Below are 22,340 nucleotides of genomic sequence, written 5' to 3'. Positions count from 1 at the left end.
ACCATTTATTTAGGTCTGTAGTTTCTCTCAGGAATCTCTTGCACATATCTTCTTAAATGTAATCCTAAATATTTCATGAATGAAATATGGCTTGCATAACATTATGATATGAAAATGACATGTTTTAAATTTCAAGTCCAATTTTTTTTGCAGCAGAATATAGGACAGTTGGATTTGTATATTGACATTTTATCCTACAACTTTCTTAAACTCATTTATAATTTGGGGTTTTGTTTTTTTCTTTTTACCAAAAAGATTCTTTAGGATTTGCTACATAAATGATCCTGTCATCTATAAATAAAGATGAATTAATCTCTTCCCTTCCAAAACACAGGCCTTTTCATTCTTTGTTAAATAAAGTGGTGAGAGCCAATATCCTTTTCTTGTTCCTGAGCTTGAGGGAAGCACTTAGTTTTTCAACCTGCAGTAGATGTTAGCTGTAGAATTTGATAGATGTTCATTATCAGGTTGATAAAATTACTTTCTAATCTTAGTTTCTGTGAATTTATGTGTTACAACATTGTTTTGTTTTGCTTATTTTTTTTTGTTTGTTTTTGTTTTTGTTTTAAGAGACGGAAAAGAGAGGGGTGGGTGAGAGAAAGACGGAGCGAGAGGGAGAGAGAGAATCCTTAGCAGGCTCCATGCCTAGCGTGGAGTCTGACACCGGGCTGGATTTCTCAACCCTGAGATCATGACTAAATGAACTCAAGAGCTGGACAGTTAATTGAGCCAACCAGGTGCCCCTACATGTCACAATTTCTTAATTCTTGGCCTTTCTAATTAGCTTTGATTAACTGCTGGATATTGGGTTTTATGTTGTTGAGTACTTGGATTTTGCAGTCTTTCCTTAAAGATTATTGTATTTTTTCTGGAAGACATTTTAATGATTATGGATCAGTTTAATCCTTTTGAGGCCTGTTTTTAAGATTTGACAAGGTAGATAGTGACTAGTGTTTAGGAATAATTTAGTTCTACTACTCAGGTATGGCTTTCTGGGGTTTCTACTGACTTCCCTAGGGACTATCAGACAGACCACTTCAGTCAAGTTGAGTGTTTCCCTTCCCAATGTGAGCTCTAGAATTCTGCAGTTAACAGGTCATTTTTTTGCCTAGCTTCATGGAGTTTGGGTGTATGCAGGTACAGATTAGCTATAGCAATAAACTCAAAGGGACTACTATGCAGATTCCTAAAGCTCTTTTTTTTTTTTTTAACTTTTTTTTAATCTCAAATTTTGCCTTTCAAGTCCTAGTTACCTTACATTCCCTAAAGTACTTTTTTCTTCACTCAGTGAAATCACCATGCCTTACTTGTGATTGTCCTCATTCTGCTGTAGTCCTGATTGGGCCTCCAAAAGAACCATGGTGCTCATCAGGCTCACTTCTATTCATTTCCCTCTTTTTCACGGATCGTAAGTTTACACTGTATATTTTCCAATATCTGAAAACAGGGATTTGATGCATTTTGTCCAGTTTTCTGGTTGTTTCCAATAGGAAGTTCAGTACAGATTCTTCTACTTCACAATGGTTGGAAGCAGAAATCTTGTTACATTTCTAAATTAGATTTTGGGGTACCTGAGTGGCTCAGTCAGTTAGGCATCTGTCTTCACTTTGGGTCATGATCCCATGATTCCTTCGGCTGGGATCGAGCCCCACATTGGGCTCCCTGCTCCACAGGACGTCTGCTTCTCCTTCTCCCTTCCCTCCCCCCACTCATGCTTACTCTCTGTCTCTCAAATAAATAAATAAAAATCTAAAAAGAATTAATAAAATTAGATTTTATTTTTTTAGAGCCATTTTAGGTTCACATCAAAATTGAGTTAAATTGGAAGATTTCTCATGTACTCCTTACCCCCACACATGAATAATCTCCTCCATCATCAACCTCTTCCACCAGAGTGGTTCACTTGTTATAATTTATTATAATATATATAATATAACTTACACGAACAAATCATTATCACCCAAATGCAGTAGTTTACATTAGGATTCACTCTTGGTGTTGTACTTTTCATGAGTTTGGAAAAACATATAATGACATGTTTGGTGTTAGTGTTCCAGATTTAGGCATCTTAATAGGCATATAGTGATATCTTATTTTAATTTGTATTTCCTTGATGGCATACGATGTGGAGCATCTTTTCCTAGGCTTATTTACCACCTGTATATCTTCTTGGTGAAGTGTCTGTTAAGCTCTTTAGACCATTTTCTTAATTGAGTTGCTTAGCTTCTTATTGTTGAGTTTTAAGAGTTCTTCATATATTTTGGACAACAGTCCTTTATCATAAATACCTTTTGCCAAGTATTGTCTCTCAGTCTGTGAATTGTCTTCTATTCTCTTGGCATTGTCTTTAGCAGAGTGGAGGTTTCTAATTTCAAAGGAGTCTAACTTACCAAATTCACAGAAAGAGAGATTGAGAGAGAGAGAGAATGATTATGTGTGTTGAGTCCTCTTTGAGTGAGTCTCATTTTTACTTATATGCATGTATGTGGAATCACCATTTAGCAGCATATTTATTAACATGCACATATGTTTTCAAGTGGAAAGAATAATATGATATGAGACTATGTACACAAAAAGTCAGACGCCAGTCTTTCTTTTAGTTCTATAGCACTGGGCAAGTTTTTTACCATCTCTCTTTTTTAGTTCTCACATCTATGGATTAGGAATAATAATAATAACCTCCTAGAATTGTTGAGAGATTTAAATGAATTATTATGTGTAAAGACACTTAAAATAGAGCCAGGCAGGTATAAAGGTTTTCTACAAATATTAGTTGTTGTTTTTCTTTCTTTGTTGTACTCTAATTTCTGATCTTTCTCGATTAATATGTATAACTCGTGTGTGTTGCAAAAATTATAAAAAATTATATTTGAAAAATGCTGGGAGAGCATGTAGAACAAGTATAAATACTTCCTAAAAATGTAAAAGTTCCCGCATTTTTACTAAACCCTCAATGTTAAGGTTATGAATTGTTGTGGCTACCATGATATCTTTACAAGAAGCTGAGAGTTGGGGTTGTGTGCAGGACTCTGTGTGAAGAGACTTATTGCTTTTGATTAACAATCTGACTTTCTATCCAGGCTTTGCAGGGTCTTGGGGGGTTCTGCTGAAGTGCCTCCAGGGTTGGTGAGGAAATCAAAAGAGAATGAGTGTGCGTGGGGTCCAGTCTCTCCTCCTCCTTTTTTTTTTTTTTTTAAATTTTGGCAACTTCATTTTTATCAGTTTTATGTAGAACACTTTTGGAAAAAAAAACTGAAAAAAACCTGTAATGGATCAAATGGAAATGTCCTACAAATATTTGAAGCACATCAGGCCTATGAAGATGACTCATTTGAACATTTAAGAAAAAATATGTGCAATGAGCAGAAAAGACTTTTCATGGAATAAACACTACTTGTCAATTTCATGAGAATGATTAATGACAATGTTTTTTAATAAGACCAAATACCATGATGACCCAAGATCCATTAATTATTGTAGAAAACTTCTGAATTTTATGGTAACTCTCATCAATTTTCCTGGTCTATGAACAAAAAATTGTTATCAGATCACCTCTCATGTTCTTAGGATTTTGAAATTTAAGGAACCCTGAAGTATGTCAGTGCCAGTTTTCACAAGACAACTCAATTATAAAAGAACTTCTAGAATTTGTTGTCCTAAAAAGAGAGGCTTTTCCAGACACGACTCACTGAAACTCATTTGCCAGCTCAAGTTGGAGTCTCAGAGCCTCTTTGTGATGCTAAGATTATAAACCAGATGCCTCCAATCAAGATCAATTCCAGGAAATGCTGGCCCAGTCTATACTCAAAAAAAAAAAAAAAAAGCTCAGAACTTTTTGGACTATATTCATCTATTCATGGTGAGTTAGAATTAGAAGGAAAAGGATCTTTCTTTAGAAAGCATCCACTGTTTCTCAAAAATCTTTTGCCATCCCATGTTTATTTACCCAGGAAGTAGGAATTAAAAATGGATTTATAGAGGTGATGATTTTGCAGGGTCTCTTGATTCAGGGAGGCCTTGATAAGTGGCAGATGCTTTATCATGAAGGTTAATGGGTATGTTACAGAAACAGTATGTTTTCTCCCTTGTACCAAGTAAGTACCTTTCTGATGATACAGCTTGGAAGCTTCTCTTCAAATCAGAATGATGAGATTTTCTAAGTGGCAGATAAGTAACTCATTCTATCTTTCAAATAATCAATTTAAAACAACCATAGAGAGAAAAACTCAAATGGAGGTTTAGGGCCTGTGCATAGAGACATGACAACAACAATATGGGTAAGCAGTGAGCCTAAAGAAGCAACAGTAGTAGGAACAGAATGTTTAGGGGAATTAGAGAAGAGCAGAACAGTCTAATAGCACAGAAAGCAGAAAAGAAGAAAAATGAAAAAGAAAGAAATCTAATTAGAAACAATGTACACAAGAAATTCTTGTCTACCTAAAGATTAAGTTGCTCGCAGAGGGGTAGCACAGTTTGCTGCAAATAATGCTGTAAAAAGAAAAGTGCAATTTAGTTAGCAAGAACAGGGACCAAGAAGTGAAGGAGTAGCCTGAGACAAAGACCTAGTCTCCATACCAGAAAATGATTTCCATCTTTCTAGGGTAGAAGGAATAATGGTTAAAATGAACTCTAAAGTGTACATTGTCTTATCTATACTTATAATGAAATTGAGTACATTTGATTTAACTGCTTGTTTTGGTAATAATTTTTATCCATACTTCAGTGACCGAGAAATTTTGAAATCATTTTTATCTAAGCCCTTGTTTAAGAGTACTAAAATAGCTATCTGTTTTTAAGGATGCTGTCATGTTGCTGCTAATAACATTTCTATTTGTAATAGAAACAAATGAATACAGTTGGGCCCAACTATGCTCTAGAATATTGACCATTTACTTTTACCACAATTAATTTCTGTCCCATTCTATTGAAGTAACTAGGATATTTTATGTAGTCATGTTTTATTGGTGCCTGGGACATACTAGACAATAAATGTTTGTGGTAGAGTCAAAGATTGGTTCATTTCTCAATGACCTGCAACATTTCCATACTACATATAAACAACTGGTACTTAACAGATCTCCAAAAGATTACTAAATTTAAATAAAAGTAGTACTTGTGTTTTCCTTCCTGATAGTTTTTCTAGTCCAGAAAGTTAATCTATTTTATTTCTGTATGAATATAAAAGACTAAGAAAAGGAAAATCTTCTTGCATTTTCATTTCAACCTATTTCCAAAGTTCACATTGTTGGAATCGACTAGCTAAAAGCAAATTGAAGCCTGGCCCAAGTTAACTTGATATGCTTGATTAAAAAAAAAAAAAAGTAGTCAAAATAGCACAATCAATTCTAAGTGTAGGCATAGTTGATAATTGCAGAGTTTAAAGTCTAATCTTAAATTTGCGAAGAGTTTAGAAACAAAAGTAGAAAACCATTAATTATTCAAAGCACTGTAATTCTAGGAATGGTGTTTCACCTGTCAGTTTAGATGATTAGGGAACAGTGATCCCCTCATTGTGTTAGCTGTCCGGATAATGTCTTCTGGTAAACAAGGCTTTCTGTGGTGTTACAAGGTAACACAATCATTTCAGAATGTAAATAAAATTATATTCTTAAAGGCAAAACTAACCAGGGAAACTTGCATGTCATTCAGCCACACTCACAGTAGATAATTTGCCATCAAGGTCCTACTGCTTCTTCATCACCGGCACAGTACCTCTTACCTTTGTCTTCACATATTATTCCATTCTGAAATATCTGCATTGGTTGGCTTCTGCCCTCCTGGGGGAAGAACTACCACCACAGTGTGCATTATCTCTTAAGAGTGGATGTCAGTCAGCATCCACATAGTCAAACATTCCCCCCTAGCTCCCTGTCTTGACAGTATGACCCACCCTCCTCAAGGATCATTTTCAGACGGTTGGAAATGTTTCTAGTTTGAATAAAGCAGGGCTTGGCACTGGTGACTTTGTTAATGATTTTCCCAGTTTTCATCACTCATAGCTATTTTAATGAGGGACATAATTTTAGGTGCAAGAAGCTTAATGCAAAATCTACACTCTCTGCCAGTATTGTAGTTTCTCCCACCTGGCGCAGCCTCTGAGCGGCTCTAAACTTGAGGTCTTCATATGCTAACATATTGATATTTTATCATTACCTAACATATTGGTATTTTATAATGGTGCTAATTCAAAGATAATTAAAATCACATTGTGCATTTAATTATGGCCAGAGGCTCATGAACAAACTCAATTTTGTATTAAATAATGAATTAATTTCAGCAAATAATATAAATGTTCTAGGTTATGCAAGTAACATTGTGTTTGCAATATTAAACAAATTGTCAGTACCAGTTTGCTGTCATTTTTATCAAACAACCAGTTATGAATCATTGCACTAATAGATTTTGTTTTTGAGTATGGGATCAGTATTAAGGGAAATAAAAATGTTGATTAATATATGAATTCTATTCTGGGGAAACTTAGAATCTAGTAAGTAGATACATCAAGTAAACTAAAAAATATGCAAAGATGAAACAGAGAGACCAAAAAAATGGGTGTAAGAAATCAAAATTATATCTGCTTTGAGGTTTCAAGTATTAGTGACCTAGGGAACTGAGCATTAACAAAACAGACATGACAAAAGAAGGAACTAGTTTGATGGGAAGGAGAGGGGGATGAGTTTGGTATTGAACATGTTTGACTGGGATTGATGTAATGGTTATTGTAAGGACCTATTTAGCTAGAACAATTCCATCTGGATAAGCAATAACTTTTTTGTTTAAAACTTAAACTGTCTCTGCCCCCCTACCCCCAGGGGACTTACTTAAAAACAAGTTCTGGAAACCAGTCCCAGGTAACAAAACCCAAATACAAGGGTGGGTCAGGCCAGGTGGAGACATCCGATGGGGGGGTGGTGCATACTGTCTCCCTGGTTACCAAGGAGTATGGGCCCTGCCCTTTGGGCACCTTTTGCTCGCCAATTCTGACCAAGGTGATAGGCTGGTTCAAGTATCTACTAGGGTAAATTATAATTCAATTGGTCACTTATGTGTGACCTAACATGACTATATAGCTTTCTTTTGTGTGTTGCAATTTCATTGGCTGCCTGTGCATGGCCAGGCCCAACCACATGGCCTTTGCCCTTAAAAGCTAGTGTGTGAAGCAGAGAGAGGTCCCCCTTTCTGTAAGAGGTGCGGCCCCAAACGTTTGGTTTGACTCTTGATGCTTGGCGTGAAATAAAGCTTTGCATGACCTTAGCTTTGTATCAGTCTCGCTCCTTTAATCATGGACCCATTATTGGGGGACCTAACAGTTATCAAAGTTTTGTTCTTGGAATTCCTTTGCTCTCTTAAAAATTACTGAAACCTCCGAGGAGGACCTTTCTTTATATGAGTTTTTTTATCTATCAACATTCACAACATTCACAAGGTGAGAAATTCTAGAAATTTATATTAAATAGTTTAAAACAACAATCAAGTCATATCAATATAATTAATATATTTTATTAAAATAACCACATTTCTGAAAAAAAATGTTAGGAAGTAGAGTGGTAGGCATTATTTTAAATTTTTGAGAACATCTTTAACCAATGGATTAATACAAAACAGTTATTCCTTTTTTTTTTTTTAAGATTTTATTTATTTGACAGAGAGAAAGAGAGATCACAAGTAGGCAGAGAGGCAGGCAGAGAGAGAGGGGGAAGCAGGCTCCCCGCTGAGCAGAAAACCTGATGTGGGACTCAAACCCGGGACCCTGAGACCATGACCTGAGCTGAAGGCAGAGGCTTAACCACTGAGCCACCCAGGCACCCCAGGACAGTTATTCTTATATATGTTTCTACAATATCACACATAATGTAGATTCTGGAAAACACTGTAAACTCTTAACAAAATGAGAATGAAAATAAGGGCAAATAGTGCCTAAGTATTATTATTGATGAGGGAGTAGGAGGCTGGCTGAAGACAAAGCAAAAGCTGGCACCCTGCACCCCCTCTCCACCCGCTCCCCTCAGTAATATGTGTAGCATTCCTCAGGCACCCCTGACTGCCATAAATGATAAACAAATAACTTGCAGAGATCACAGTCCTGCAAGACATGACTCTCCCTTGGTTTACAAATGTCCTAGAGATCTACAAACAAAGAAGCTACCTTATCAATAGCACAACTTCCAGAGGCAAATAACTCAGTTCCTCAAGCCCTAATGTCTCCCTCCCCACCATAAACAAAACTGAAGGAGGCTGAGATAGAAGGAAATGTAAATATAGTTAAGTCTCTTCTAAAACTAAATCTCACTAACAAAGATGCTTGATAGCAGGATTGTGACATCCCACCAAGAATCTCCCAACTATCTTGATGTTAATGGCTGGCCAAAAGACAACATTGATCAAGCCTCAAGGCCTCCAATATCAGGGCACCTTGTAGGCCCTCTTTAGCATATGAAAGCTTCGTTGAAACCTCCCTTCCCCCTACCTTCCCCCAAGCGCAGGATACATAACCTGCCATCTCTCACAACCTGGGGCAGCAGCTCTTCCTGACCACGGGTCCTGTAAACCACCATTTTGCACCAAAGATGTCTCAAGTATTCTTTCTTGGTCATTGGTTCCGGAACTCAGCCCACTGAACCTCATCTAGGTTCTAGAACTTCATCAATTATGAAAATAGTTTTATCTTGGTCAGATGTTGGGGTTAATGTAGAGGCTAAAAGAAGCCATAATACCTGGCTTGCTAAAAATGTTAACATGGGGCTTGGGGTCCGACGCGAAGGAAGGAAGATTTCAGAAAGGTGTGGGCCTTTGGAATGCAGAGGCCTGTGGCCTGTGACTTGCGGGACCACTCTGCCACTGGAATGTCCAAGGGAGTTGCCTTCCCAAAGCTTTTTTTTTTTTTTTTTTAGAATTTTATTTATTTATTTGACAGACAGAGATCACAAATAGGCAGAGAGAGAAAAGGGGAAGCAGGCTCCCTGCTGAGCAAAGAACCCGATTTGGGCTTCATCCCAGGATCCCCAAGATCATGACCCAAGCGGAAGGCGGAGGCTTTAACCCACTGAGCCACCCAGGATCCCCTTCCCAAAGCTTTCTTAGCCCAAAAGGCCGCCCTGTAAATCTAAGAGATGTATGCCTTGTCCCTTAGGCTATGCTTAGTAAAACACAGAGATTAGCATATCTTTCCGGTAAACAGATCCTCCCAGTTTCCGTAAGACCCCTTGATGCACATTTCAGTGCTTGAGAAACAGTGATAAGGATTTGTGATTATCCTGAAGGACCGATGAAATCCGGTGCAAAGAAGAGCAAGAGTTTCTGTCTCTGAGACTGCCTTGCCTTCTCCAATCTTTCACAGCGAGGTTTGTAGTAATCTTTCAACCCTGGGTTCAGGGATTGCTGGCCATTCCAGACAGTCAGAGAACATGCTTTATATAACTCTAGTCCTTCATATATGTTGATATCTGTTCTGTTGCTCAGAATATGGTTTATTTTTTATAAAAATTACATTTGCATTTGAAAAGAACATTCTTTTATATTTATGTGGGATTTTCTATAAGCGCTAATAGGTCAAATGGTTCATAAGAATGCTCAAATCACTATTCTTACTGATTTTCTGTGTAATCATTTTAATCTTAATTATTGTGAGAGGGTTTTTGAAGTATTGTAATTGCAGATTTATTTTTCTTTGCAGTTCTATCAGTTTTTGCCTTGTGTGCTTTGAAGCTCTGTTACTAAGAGTGTAAGCATTCAGGACTGTTAAATCCTCTTAAAGAATGTAACTCTTTATCATGAAATTACCTTATTTACCCTTGCTATTTCTTGCTTTGAAATATTAAGTTGATAGTAATGTAACCACTCTGGGCCTTTTTAAATTAATATTAGCATGGAGCATCTCTTATCCATCTTTTAAATTGTAACCTATTTTTCTTATATATAAGAGTGTTTCTTGTTGGCAAACTTCAGTGGTGAATTGTTTTATATTCAATCTGATAATCTCTCTAATTTGAAATATCTAGCCCACTTTCTTTAAACATTTTTGATTGATGCTGTTAGGTTTTAATCTATCATTTACTATTTGTTTTCTGTTTATGCCATCTGCTCTTTGTCCCCCCACATTTTTATTTTCTGTCCTATTATAGATTAATTGCATGCTCTTATGATTCTTATCTCCTTTGTTAAATTATTACCTATAATTCTTTCATTTTTTTTTAATGTTAGTAGCTGTTTTAAGATTTACAATATGTAGATTTAACCAATCATAGTGTGTTCTCAAATGTTGTAAAACCACTTAATATATAGTAGTAAAATCTTACAATAGTGTATCACTTTCTTCCCTCTTAATCCTTACTCTGTTACTAAGTGTTTTAGTTGTACATACATTATAAACCACTCACAATATTATGATTTTGTTTTCAGGGCACCTGGGTGACTCAGTCAGTTAAGAGTCCGATTCTTGATATCAGCTCAGGTCTCAATCTCAGGGTCATGAGTTCAAGCCCCACATTGGGCTTCACCGTGAGTATGGAGCCTCCCTAAAAAAAAATTTAAAAAGCAATTTTATTTTAAAGAGATTTATACAAAATTTTGAAGTACTTATATATTTATCCACATTGTTGCCACTTTCGAAAGGTGCTTGTCATTTCTTTGTGTAGATTCAGATTTCCACCTAGTATTATTTTCCTTTTTTCTGAAGACTTCCCTTTGTACTTGTAGTATGATTCTTCTGGTGGTGGAGAACTTTAGTTTTTGTACATCTGAAAAAATTACTGCTATTCCTTCATTATCTAAAGGTATTTTCATTTATTATAGATTAAAAGTATATTTATTTTAGTAATTTAAAAACATTTCTCCCTTGTTTTCTAGCTTGCATTGTTTCCAACAAGAAATCTGCTTTCTTACTTATCTATGTTCCCTTATATGTAGTGTGTTTTTTTCTCTGACAATGTAAAATAATTTCTTCTTTTTTTTTTAATCACTGGTTTGGTTTTTATATACTTTGGTATAGTTTTCTTCATATTGCTTGTGTTGCCATTTGTTGAGATTCCTATATCTATGAGTTTTTCATTTTTATTTAAATTTGAAAAAAGTTTGGTCATTTCTTCAGAGATTTATCTTGTACCTCTCCCCCAACTTTCCTTATACATTTAATAAGTGGTTTTTATGAAGTCCTAGAACCTAGGTGAGGTTCGGTGGGCTGAGGTCCAGAGCCAATGACCAAGAAAAAATTCTTGAGACATCTTTGGTGCAAAATGGTGGTTTTTTAAAGCACGGGGAAAGGACCCATGGGCAGGAAGAGCTGCTGCCCTGGGCTGTGAGGGATGGCAGGTTATATACCTTGTGGTTGGGGGAAGGTGAGGGGAAGGGAGGTTTCAAAGGAGTGTTCAAATGTTAAAGAGGGCCTACTAGGTGGGGGGGAGGCCTTGCCCTTGTGGCTTGATCAATGTCGTCTTTAGGTCAGCCATTAGCATCAAAATAGTTCAGAGATTCTTGGTGGGGTGTTATGACCCTGCTATCATTTACATTCCCTTCTACCTCAGCCTCCTCCAGTTTATGGTGGGGAGGGAGACATTAGGACTTCAGGAACTGAGAGTTATTTGCCTCTGGAAATTTGTGCTATTGATAAGGTAACCTCCCTGTTTGTAGATCTCTAGGACATCTGTAGAGCAAGGGAGATTCCTGTTCTGCAGGATTGTGATCCCTGCAAGTTAACTATTTATCATTTTATGGCAGTCAGGGGTGCCTGAGGAATGCTACACATATTATGGAGGGGAGCAGGTGGAGAGGGGGTGCAAGGCGCCAGCCTTTGCTTTGTCTTCAGCCAGCCTCATGCTCCCTCATCAGTTTGGAGTTGTTCTGCAATTCACTAATGCTCCATTCATTTCTTAAATGCTCTTTTCTTTTTTTTGTTTTGTTTTGGATAGTTTCAATTACTTCTTCAAGTTCACTTAATTTTTCTTCTGCAGTGTCTAATCTGCCATTGATCCTATACTTTATTTTTATCTTCAGGCATTGTGGCTTTCATTTTGAGAAGTTCAATTTAATTTCTGTTATCTCCTCCATGTCTCTACTTAACAGGTTCAATCTTTCCAATATGTTCTTGAACATAGGGAATAAAGCTATAATAACTGTTTAAATATCCTGATTTGATAATTGTTATAACTCTGCTAGATGTGGTTTTGTTTTGACTAATTCTTTCACTTACTATGGGCTAAATTTTTTTGCTATTTTGCCTGGCTGATCATCTTTTATTGGATGCTGGACAAGATACATTTTTTTAAATAGGATTTCAGACATAGTGAAGTTTATTTACCATATTGGTTCCTGGATATTTTTGTATCACACTATATATCCATTTTTCCTAATTACTGAGATTTAATTGACATATAACACTATATGAATTCAAGGTATACAATGTAATGATTTCATACATGTATGCATATATTGTAAAATTTTTATCACATTGCAATAAATTAACACATCCTTTACCTCATATAATTACCATTTTATTGGTGGAATGGTGAAAATATGAAAGCTATTCTTATAGCCACTTTCAAATATACAGTACAGTATTGTTAACTATAGTCACTATGCTGCACATTAGATTTTCAGAACTTATTTATCTTATAACTGAAAGTTTGTACCCTTTGAGCAATATCTTCCCAATTACCCTACACCCCACCCTACCTCATTTGTATTGTAATCAGCTTTTTTTTCCCTTTAGATTACATGTATTAGCAATACCATGAAATATTTATCTTTCTCTGTATGGCTCTTTTCACCTAGCATAATGCCCTCCTAGTCTATTCATGTAATATATATATCACATTTTCTTTAACCATCTCTCAGTGGACACATAGATAGTTTTCCTATCTAGTACTGCAATGAATAAACAAATGTAGGTATCTCTCCAAGACAGTGATTTTATCTCCTTCAGATATACACCTAGAGGTAGGTTTGCTGAATCATATGATAGTTCTATTTTTACTTTTTGAGGAATTTTCATACTGTTTTCTATAGTGGCTGTACCAACTTACATTCCCATCAATAGTCCACCAACATTTCTTTTTTTCCACATCCTCACAAGTATTTATTATCTCTTGTCTTTTTTATAATATCCATTCTAACAGGAATAAAGTGGTAGTTTGTTGTGATGATTAGGGTTGCTGAAAGATATTGAGCTGATGAATTAGGGATATTGACCATCTTTTCATGTATTTGTTGGCTTTGTAGGTCTTGAAAAAAATGTGTATTCAAGTCCTCTGCCCATTTTGAATTGGACTGGGTATTTTTAGTTTTTGTTTTGTTTTGTTTTTGTTTTGTTATTAAGTTGTATGAGTTATTTAATATGTTTTAGATATCAACCTCCTATTAGATATATGACTTGCAAATAGTTTCTCCCATTCCATAAATTGCCTTTCATTTTGTTGATTGTTTATTTTGCTGAGCAGGAGTTTTTAGTTTGATAGTTTGATGTAGTTCCACTTGTTGACTTTTGCTTTTGTTGCTTGTGCTTTAGATGTCATGTCCAAAAAGTCATTGCCAAGACATATCTCAAAAAGCTTTTCCCCTAGAATGTGTTCTAGGAATTTTATAGTTTCAGGTCTTACATTTAAGCCCTTAATCCATTTCAAGTTAATTTTTGTATATGGTATAAGATAGGTGTCCAATTATGAATGACACAAGTAACACCAAGTAAATAGAAACAATCATCAGAAATTATTATCAACAGTTATATGCCAATAAGCTAAGGAACCTAGATGAAATGGATGCCTTCCTGGAAAATGATAAACTCCCAAAATTGAGCCAGGAAGAAATTGACAACCTGAATAGACCGATATCGAATAATGAGATTGAAGTAGTGATCAGAAACCTCCTAAAAAACAAGAGTCCAGGACCTGACGGATTCCCTGGGGAATTCTACCAAATTTTCAAAGAAGAGATAACACCTATTCTCCTGAAGCTGTTTCAAAAAATTGAAGCAGAAGGAAAACTTCCAGACTCTTTTTATGAAGCCCCTATTACCCTGATCCCCAAACCAGGCAAAGACCCTACCAAAAAGGAGAATTTCAGACCAATATCACAGATGAATACAGATGCTAAGACTCTCAACAAGATCCTAGCAAACAGGACATTAAAAAGATTATCCACCGTGACCAGGTGGGATTCATCCCTGGGTTACAAGGATGGTTCAACATTCGCAAGTCAATCAGTGTGATAGAACAAATCAATAAGAGAAGAGAGAAGAACCACATGGTCCTCTCAATTGATGCAGAAAAAGCACTTGACAAAATCCAGCATCTGTTCCTGATTAAATGCTTCAAAGTATAGGAATAGAGGGAACATTCCTGAACTTCATAAAATCTGTTTATGAAAGACCCACAGCAAACATCCTCAATGAGAAAAAGCTTGCAGCCTTCCCATTGAGATCAGGAACGCAACAAGGATGCCCACTCTCACCACTGTTCAAGTGTATATGTGGTCCATATACACTATGGAGTACTATTAGAAGTCCTAGCAACAGCAATCAGACAACAAAGAGAAATAAAAGGTATCCAAATTGGCAATGAAGAAGTCAAACTCTCTCTTCACAGATGACATGATTCTTTATATGGAAAACCCAAAATACTCCACCCCCAAACTACTAGAACTCATACAGCAATTCAGTAATGTGGCAGGATACAAGGTCAATGTACAGAAATCAGTGGCTTTCTTATACACTAACAATGAAAATACAGAAAGGGAAATTAGAGAATTTATTCCATTTACTATAGCACCAAGAACCATAAGATATCTGGGAATAAACCTAACCAAAGCATAAAGGATCTGTACTTGAGGAACTACAGAACACTCATGAAAGAAATTGAAGAAGACACAAAAAAATGGAAGACCATTCCATGCTCTTGGATCGGAAGAATAAACATTGTTATAATGTCTATACTGCCTAGAGCAATCTATACTTTTAATGCCATTCCGATCAAAATCCCACTGGTATTTTTCAAAGAGCTGGAGCAAATAATCCAAAAATTTGTGTGGAATTAGAAGAGACCCCAAATTGCTAAGGAAATGTTGAAAAACAAAAATAAAACTGGCGGCATCATGTTACCTGATTTCAAGCTTTACTACAAAGCTGTGATCACCAAGACAGCATGGTACTGGCATAAAAACAGACACAGAGACCAGTGGAACAGAGTAGAGAGCCCAGATATGGACCCTCAACCCTACGGTCAAATAATCTTCGACAAAACAGGAAAAAATATACAGTGGAAAAAAGACAGTCTCTTCAATAAATGGTGCTGGGAAAACTGGGAATGAAACTCGACCATTCTCTTACACTGTACAAAAAGATAAACTCGAAATGGATAAAAGACCTCAACGTGAGACAAGAATCCATCAGAATCCTAGAGGAAAACATAGGCAGTAACCTCTTCGATATCAGCCACAGCAACTTCTTTCAAGATATGTCTCCAAAGGCAAAGAAAACAAAAGCGAAAATAAACTTTTGGGACTTCATCAAAATCAAAAGCTTCTGCACAGCAAAGGAAACAGTCAAGAAAACAAAGAGGCAACCCACGGAATGGGAGAACATATTTGCAAATGACAGTACAAACAAAAGATTGATATCCAGGATCTATAAAGAACTCCTCAAACTCAACACACACAAAACAGATAATCATATCAAAAAATGGGCAGAAGATATGAACAGACACTTCTCTGATGAAGACATACAAATGGCTATCAGACACATGAAAAATGTTCATCGTCACTAGCCATCAGGGAGATTCAAATCAAAACCATATTGAGATACCACCTTACACCAGTTAGAATGGACAAAATTAGCAAGACAGGAAACAATATGTGTTGGAGGGGATGTGGAGAAAGGGGAACCCTCTTCCACTGTTGGTGGGAATGCAAGTTGGTACAGCCACTTTGGAGAACAGTGTGGAGATTCCTTAGGAAATTAAAAATAGAGCTTCCCTATGATCCTGCAATTGCACTCCTGGCTATTTACCCCAGAGATACAGATGTAGTGAAAAGAAGGGACATCTGTACCCCAATGTTTATAGCAGCAATGGCCACGGTCGCCAAACTGTGGAAAGAACCAAGATGCCCTTCAACGGACGAATGGATAAGGAAGATGTGGTCCATATACACTATGGAGTATTATGCCTCCATCAGAAAGGATGAATACCCAACTTTTGTAACAACATGGAAGGAACTGGAAGAGATTATGCGGAGTGAAATAAGTCAAGCAGAGAAAGTCAATTATCATATGGTTTCACCTATTTGTGGAGCATAACAAATAACATGGAGGACATGTGGAGATGGAGAAGAGAAGAGAGTTGGGCGAAGTTGGAGGGGGAGATGAACCATGAGAGACTATGGACTCAGAAACAGACAGGGTTTTGGAGGAGAAAGGGGTGCGGGGTTGGGTAAGACCGGTTGTGGGTATTATGGAGGGACGTATTGCATGGAGTACTGGGTGTGGTACATAAAGAATGAATTCTGGAACACTGAAAATAAATTTGAAAAATAAATAAAAAATTTAAAAAAGAATACACATTTTTGTGAATTAAATATTTCCAGTTGTTGCATATTTAACAGGGAAAACTAACATAATTCATTGCAACTTAGTATGATGATTTCCATTGTATTATACAAGATGCAATGGAAAGAGAGAAAAAATGTATTTTATATTCCTGAGGAAGATAGGACCAAGTACACACAAAAGCAACTCTTAGGAAAGATAGTCACTGATTTTGAGGAGATTAAGGATCTGTAGGGTTAAGGTATTACAAGACAGATCATTATTAATACTGAATTTGTTGAAGAGAATGTCAGATAAAAGAAACTAATTTTTTTTAGGCAGGAAAAATAAATACAGGAATCAAGGAGTATTTTTAAGGTGTGATGTAAGAAATGTCACAAGTAGTGCAAAAATAATTGCTAATACAAAGAGTTACGTAGTTCAAAGAGTATATATGTGTAAATGTGAATAGCTTTGACTTCTGTTGAGTCATTATAGAGATACAGTGACAGACAAGGTGAAATCTAAATAATGAAAAGAAAAACCAAACTAAAAAAATGATACTGTTTGAGTGCAGAAAAATCTTTTATCTTAAAATTTTTTTTAATACCTGACAATTGACCCATGCACACATTATGACAATAATATAAAGCTGTCTTCCTTACCAGCTGCTGAAGATCTTTTTGCTCTTTTTACATATAAGAGGTCAAGGGCAGCAAAACTGCTAGAAAATAATAGCCAGTGAGGAATAAGTTTAAAGATTGCTATTAAATCATACAAGGTGTGTTTAATCAAATGTAAAACATTTTTGCAATGTTTTCCTCTTTCTGGGAAGAGTATCATAAATGATGCAAATGAATAAATTAACATATCCAATCTAGCATAAATAACCATATAGTGACTTATTGTGGTGAGGACTGGCAGGAAAAAGGCAAAATATTTTTTCTTAAAATAATTATAAACTCTAAAAAATATATTTGAGTATTCACAACATGAAAAATGTTAAAAGTAAAGAAAATTATTCCCCCTCTCTTTCTCTCTGTCAGAATTGAAAGATTCTTCTCTCAGCACAGATTTCAAAGTTAGAATAATGTTAATCTTAAAGCTAGAATTGGTCAGAAAAGTGGCTACTTCATTATACCTCTCTGTACCCTATATAAGCTTTCTCATAGTACCCTTGTTTCAGATTTCTAAATCTGCTAGTTAGATCCTATTCTTTATTTACCATTTACTTTATTTTTCTAATTATAATTTTTTGTACATAATGACAAGATTTCGCTGTCTTTCCAGTTTTTCTTTTTAATTTGGTGGGCACTTTTAATCATATTGATGGTTTATCTCATTCTCTCTTTTCTTCCTTTCTCCATGTGTCTTTCCTCCCTTTAACACAAATGTTAGACCTTGTCCATGGTTTCCTGCTCTCAAGTCTCTTCTGTCTCCTTTATTTGCACACCATATTGTTTTTCTCAAATTTACCTAACTCTTCAAAAAGTTGTCACTTTTGAGCCATGATTTATGTAAAATATTATACCCAGATTTATGAGTTTTAATAATTGTATTAACTTGGGTAACTAAATATAACTCCAGGAAAGACAGAGATAATTTCACCCCAGAAACTAACCTTATGCCGTTCCTAGTCATTTTAACACCACTGAGAGGTGATCAAGAAGTATTCTAAAACTGTATGTTAGTTATGCGTGTTCTTAGCTTTCATAAAAATAGAGTCAAATAGCATATGCTTTTTTGTGTCTGGATTCTTTCACTAGTATTATATTTTTGAGATTTATTCTTGTTGTTGACATTATTAGTACTTTGTTCACATTTATTCCTGAGGAATGTGTTGTTTTGTGAATATATCATAATTTGTTATCCATTTAACACTTGATGGATATTTGGGTTGTTTCAAGTTTTAGCTATTATCACTGAAGCTGCTATCAATATTCTTATATAAGTCCTTGTATAAACATATATGTTCATTTATCTTAGGTAAATACTAAGTAGTTGAATTGCTGGATCATAGGTTATATTTATGTTTAACTTCCTGAGAAAATTTCAAATAGTTCTCAAAGCAGTTGCATCATTTTATACTCACACCATTGAAGAATAAGAGATTCAATTGCTCCACAAATTTGTCAAGATTTAGATTATAATTTTTAAGTGTTAGTCATCCTACAAAGTGTAAAGTGATCTTTCATTGTGAGTTTAATTTGTGTTTTCCCAAAGATTAATGGTGTAAACACCTTTATGTGTATTTATTGACCATTTTGTATCTTTTGTGAAATGAAAATTAAAGTCCTTTGAACATTTTTTAAAAGTTCAAATCACAGGGGTGCCTGGGTGGTTCAGTGGTTTAAGCCTCTGCCTTTGGCTCAGGCCATCATCCCAGGGTCCTGGGCTCGAGCCCCGCATCGGGCTCTCTGCTCTGTGGGGGGACCTGCCTCCCCACTCTCTGTCTCTGCCTGCCTCTCTGCCTACTTGTGATCTCTGTCTGTCAAATAAATAAATAAATCTTTTTTTTTAAGATTTTATTTATTTATTTGACAGATAGAGAGAGAGAGAGAGATCACAAGTAGGCAGAGAGGCAGAGAGAGAGAGGCGGGAAGCAGGCACCCTGCTGAGCAGAGAGCTTGATGTTGGGCTCCATCCCAGGACCCTGAGATCATAACCTGGGCTGAAGGCAGAGGCTTAACCCACTGAGCCACTCAGGCACCCCAGTAAATAAATCTTTAACAAAATATTTAACAAAAAAAAAGTTCAAATCACAATAAAAAAAATATCACCTCACACCTGTTAGGATGTCCATTATCAAAAAGATGAGAGATGACGAATGTTGGTAAGGATGTTGGAAAAAGAGAGCCCTTGTACAATGTGGATGTGAATATAAATTGGAAACTATGATAAATATGATTAGGGTTAGGGTTGACAGAGAGAAATCACAAGTAGATGAAGAGGCAGGCAGAGAGAGAGAGAGAGAGGGAAGCAGGCTCCCCGCTGAGCAGAGAGCCCGATGCAGGACTCGATCCCAGGACCCTGAGATCATGACCTAAGCCGAAGGCAGCGGCTTAACCCACTGAGCCACCCAGGCACCCCACAAAATTTCTATTTCTAAGAGATATCTGTACTCTTATATTCACTGCAGTATTATTTACAATAGCCAAGATATTGAAAATACCTAAGTGTCCATTGATGGATGAACGGATAAAGAAAATGTGATACACACATACACACAATTGAATATTTTTCAGCTGTAAAAAAGAAATTCTGCTATTTAGAATCACACAGATTGGACTTGGAGGATAGTACGCTATGTAAAATAGTTAAGCACCGAAAGAAAAATACTTTATGATCTCACTTACGCATGGAATTGAAAAAAGTCAATTCCTTTCAAGAATTTTCAATTCCTTTTCAGAATGGCTGTGAGGTGGTATGGGGGAATTGAATACTGGTCAAAGAACTTTCAGTTATGAAACGAGTATGTTCTGGGGATCCTCAGTATGGTGACTAGAGTAAGTAATACTGTATTACATATTTAAAATATCCTACAGCGTAGATCCTAAGTGTTCTCCCTAAGTCCCAAAAAGGAAGGTAAATATGTGAAGCAATGGTCATATTAGTTAGCTTGACTGCAATAATTATTTCACAATGTGTACATATATCAGATCATTGCACATCTTAAATATCTTGTTTTTTCAACTATACCTCAATAAAGCTAGAAAATAAAGAATATATAAGAACTCTTGTATTTATGATCCCAAACCTTAAGCAGTACTATAAACAACTAGTACTTCCATGTGACAAATTATGTGTTTTATGCATTTTCACCAAAATATTAAATCAAGTTATACATTTTATGCATTTCTACAAAATATAAGTGCATTTCTACAATATATTCAAAATATAATATTTGTTTCAAGGGTACAGGTCTGTGAATCATCAGGTTTACACAATGCACAGCACTCCCCATAGCACATACCTTCACCAGTGTCCATCACCAGCCACCCCCTCCCTCCCACCTTCCTCCCCTCCAGCAACCCTCAGTTTGTTTCCTGAGATTAAGAGTCTCTCATGGTTTGTCTCTCTCTCTGGTTTCATCTTGTTTCACAAAATTCTTATATTATGTGAGATAATGAGAACTTTGACAACAAAATATTTAATGCATGCTATCATTTCAAAGAATATTTAAGATTAGGTGTTACACAAGAAAATCTGAAATGTTCTAAAGTCTTACAGGTCTTAAATAAAACTGAGTGAGTTTTTTTCTCACTCAATTTCTCACTCAACTTTTTCTCAATTTAAAAATAATCCTAAAACTTTATTTGACATTACCAATAATAGTTTGTGAAGCTGAAAAAAAATTTCTAAAAAGTCAAAAATTGAGATTTTTTTTTATCAAGCATATTAGAGAAAAGTCTAAATTATGTTTGCATTTTCCCTATAGGAAAAATTGCAAAACTTGTCTTTTGAGACTGCAGTCAAACTGTTTGCACTTAGAAAATATTTGGGAAAAAGTATTATATAAATATGCCAAGAAGATAATTCATGATGGGTCTATACAGTGTTAGTTTCCTGGGTTTTGTGATGTTTGTAATATTTATCTGCATTTTGAAATTTATTATTTATTTTATTTCTATTTTCGTTCTGAATAAATATATCCATTCACACTTAAAAAAATAAAAAAGAAATTTCTGCCTACCCCAAGTTCTTAAGGCTATTTATCTATAATTTCTAGTAGAATCTTTATGATTCCAGCTTTTACATTAGTTCTAAAATCCATCTAAAATTAACTTTAATAGGGTGAAATAGGGGTCCATTTTGTTTTTCATAGAAAATCTCATTTCATAGAAATCTCCAATTTTTCAAGCACCATTTGTTAAAGCAAACAGACAAAAAACGAAACTCTTCTTTTCTAGTTGAAATAACTTCATACATTGACAAAATATGTGTGTGTGTATTTTACACATATTTTCTGGGCTCTATTAAGTTGATCTTTATCTCTATATCAATTCTACATGTCATGATTATAGTAGCTTTATAAAATGCTTCAATATCAAGATTTGTAAATCCTCCAAATTTTTAATTCTTTATATGATCTTTTTTTTTCTGCTTCTTTTTAATCTCCAGGTGGTACTTCCTATTGACTGATCTCAAGCCAAAGTCAGAACAAAAGAAGCACTTAATTCACTTAATTCAGACAATGATGTTGGTCTAATGGGTTATAGACCAGAGGGAGAAGATCAGAAAAAAGATGTGAAGAGGTAAATAGAGGATATCCAGCATGAATTACCTTTGTGATTTTTTTGTTAGCCATTTAAAAACAGTTATTCTCATAAATAAACTGGTCTCATTTTCTACTCTAAGAATCCAAAGATTTTGTAACATATGATAAACTCAACCATCCTACAACTCCATAGTTCTAAAAATACAGGTGTGTCTCAATTTATACATGTTTTTATTTCAATACATAATTTTGAATATATAGCCATTTCGGGTGTTTGTTCAATCATATTATTTAAAATAGAGGGGAAGCTTTATAAAGCCAACATTAAGAACTTAGCTTCTTATTTTTATTTAGTGATTCCTCAATATATATTCGATATATGTACTCAATATATTCAAATAACAATAACAGATATGTTTTATTAAGAAATGTCTTTGTATAAGGCACATGGTATAACATTTATAGTTAATTTTCTTGTTTAATTCTCATAATACCTATAAGAGAATTATTTTCATAACTAATTTCTTGATGAGAAAACTGAAATTAAACTGATTAAGTATATTCACAAGCATCATATAATGAGTAGTTGTACTTGGATTCAAGTGCTGGGCTTTC

General features: G+C 35.4%; 1 long non-coding RNA gene across 1 annotated transcript; it reads left to right on the top strand.

The window, feature by feature from the left end:
- Nucleotides 1-8,688: 8,688 nt before the first annotated feature.
- LOC116589092 lies at nt 8,689-21,775 on the top strand. The gene is made up of 4 exons (XR_004285196.1): nt 8,689-8,780; nt 9,261-9,341; nt 19,917-20,013; nt 21,629-21,775. It is a non-coding gene; the product is annotated as an uncharacterized LOC116589092 (long non-coding RNA).
- Nucleotides 21,776-22,340: the final 565 nt, after the last annotated feature.

Source organism: Mustela erminea, chromosome 1, assembly GCF_009829155.1.
Source record: "Mustela erminea isolate mMusErm1 chromosome 1, mMusErm1.Pri, whole genome shotgun sequence".
NCBI classification, from domain to species: Eukaryota; Metazoa; Chordata; class Mammalia; order Carnivora; family Mustelidae; genus Mustela; species Mustela erminea.
Note: the sequence above shows the minus strand (reverse complement) of the source record. Positions and strands in the feature narration are given on the sequence as shown.